Genomic DNA, 2,121 nt, shown 5'->3' with positions numbered 1-2,121 from the left:
AATTGAGATGCCACTTCAGCTGGGCTTCCAAGGGGGCACAGTGGTAAAGAATCCTCCTGCCAATTTTAGGAGACACAAGAGACATGGGTTCTATCTCTGGGTCAGGAAGATCCCCTGGAGGAGGAAATGGCTACCCGCTCCAGTATTCTTGCCTGGAGAATCCCATGGACAGAGGAGTCTGGTGGGTTACTGTCCACGGGATCACAAAGAGTCAGACACGCCTGAGCAACTATGCATGCACGCACACCATTGCAGCCAATTAAGCCGACTGGGCTCTTTTCCCCGTGGGGGCCCAGTGTGCACTGGCTGCGAACAGCAGCCTCCTCGGTAGTGTATGCAGCCTGCTGCCTGTGCAGGTTGCCCTGAGCGACCTTGGATACAGCTCTTTCCAGTGGACTTCCAAGACTGGCATGCTGTCCCCAATCTAGGCTCCATTCAGGTAGCCTGGTGCCTCTGGAAAGCCCCGGGGCACACTGGCCAGGGTCCACATTGGCCGAGTCATTATAATGTCCATCCCCACTGAGCTGCAAAACAAAGAGCCTGTGATTGAGGCCCTCTGTGGGGCCAAGTTCAAGTTCCCCAGTCACCACATCTTGGGTCCACATCTCCAAGAAGTGGGCATTTACTAAGTTTAGTGTGGATGAACTTGAAAACCTGACAGAAAAGTGGCACATTCTGGATGGCTGGGGGGTCACATATTATATATACAGCTCAAATGGTGGCCCTCTGGACAAATGGCGGGCCCTGCACTCATGAGAGTCTTGGAGCTGTCCCCTCCTTACTCATGTCCACCAATAAATCCTACTTTCTTATAAAAATATATATATTGAGATGCCACACTGTAGTACATGCTGTTGTTGTTGTTGTTCAGTCACTAAGTCATGTCTGACTTTTTGTGACCCCATGGATTGAAGTACACCAGGCTCCCCTGTCCTTCACTATCTCCCAGGGTTTGCTCAAACTCATGTCCATTGAGTCAGTGATGCCATCCATCTCATCCTTTGTTGCCCCCTTCTTCTCATGCCCTCAGCCTTTCCCAGCATCAGAGTCTTTTCCAATGAGTCAGCTCTTTGCCATCAGGTGGCCAAAGTATTGGAGCTCCAGCTACATTCCTTAGTAGCACTTTGTATGCTTTAGGCATACATATGACAATTTTTCAAATGTATATGATGACTTCAGTTGTCCTGAGGCTTTATCTTTATTCACCCCCTCTTCCTTGGAGGATGATTTGTTTTTCCAGCTATGGCAAATAGATGGAGAAACGATGGAAACAGTGACAGACTTTATTTTCTTGGGCTCTAAAATCACTGCAGATGGTGACTACAGCCATGAAGTTAAAAGATGCTTGCTCCTTGGAAGAAAAGCTATGACCAACCTAGACAGCATATTAAAAAGCAGAGGCATTACTTTGTCAACAAAGGTCCATTTGATCAAAGCTATCGTTTTTCCAGAAGTCACGTATGGATATGAGAGTTGGACTATAAAGCCAAGCACTGAAGAACTAATACTTTTCAACTGTGATGTTGGAGAAGACTCTTGAGAGTCCCTTGGACTGCAAGGAGATCAAATCAGTCAATCCTAAAGGAAATCAGTCCTTAATATTCATGGGAAGGTCTGATGCTGAGGCTGAAACTCCAATAGTTTGGCTACCTGATGCAAAGAATGGACTCATTTGAAAAGACCTGATGCTGGGAAAGACTGAAGGCAGGAGGAGAAGAGACTGACAGAGGATGAGATGGTTGAATGGCATCACCAACTCGATGGACAAGAGTTTGAGTAAACTCCAGAGATTGGTGATGGACAGGGAGGCCTGGCATGCTGAAGTCCATGGGGTCGCAGAGAGTCAGACACGACTGAGCGACTGAATGAACTGAACTGAACTGAGTGGTTTTCCACCCACTTGCCCTCTGCCTCTCACTACACTCATATAGGAACTATTCGGGAACAGAATAAACCAAAACTCAATCTCTTTCTAGAACCTCCCCCCTCAGTGTTCTGGAGGGACTCAAAGGGGAGTCCTTCCCACCAGTGAACAAAAGTTAAATGCATGCAGAACAGATTTCCTGTAAGACCTTAGCAGGAATATTCAGTGAAATTAATATGGTGAGATACAATGGCTCC

The 2,121-nt window shown here is 47.2% G+C and overlaps 1 non-coding gene across 1 annotated transcript; it reads left to right on the top strand.

Annotated features, from left to right (window-relative positions):
* Positions 1-249: 249 nt before the first annotated feature.
* Positions 250-384, top strand: LOC133058911 (small nucleolar RNA SNORA70). The gene has a single exon (XR_009693423.1). It is a non-coding gene; the product is annotated as a small nucleolar RNA SNORA70 (small nucleolar RNA).
* Positions 385-2,121: the final 1,737 nt, after the last annotated feature.

The sequence above is a fragment of the Dama dama genome, chromosome 6 (assembly GCF_033118175.1).
Source record: "Dama dama isolate Ldn47 chromosome 6, ASM3311817v1, whole genome shotgun sequence".
NCBI lineage: Eukaryota > Metazoa > Chordata > Mammalia > Artiodactyla > Cervidae > Dama > Dama dama.
The sequence above is the reverse complement of the archived record's forward strand: the minus strand, read 5'-3'. Positions and strand labels throughout refer to the sequence as shown.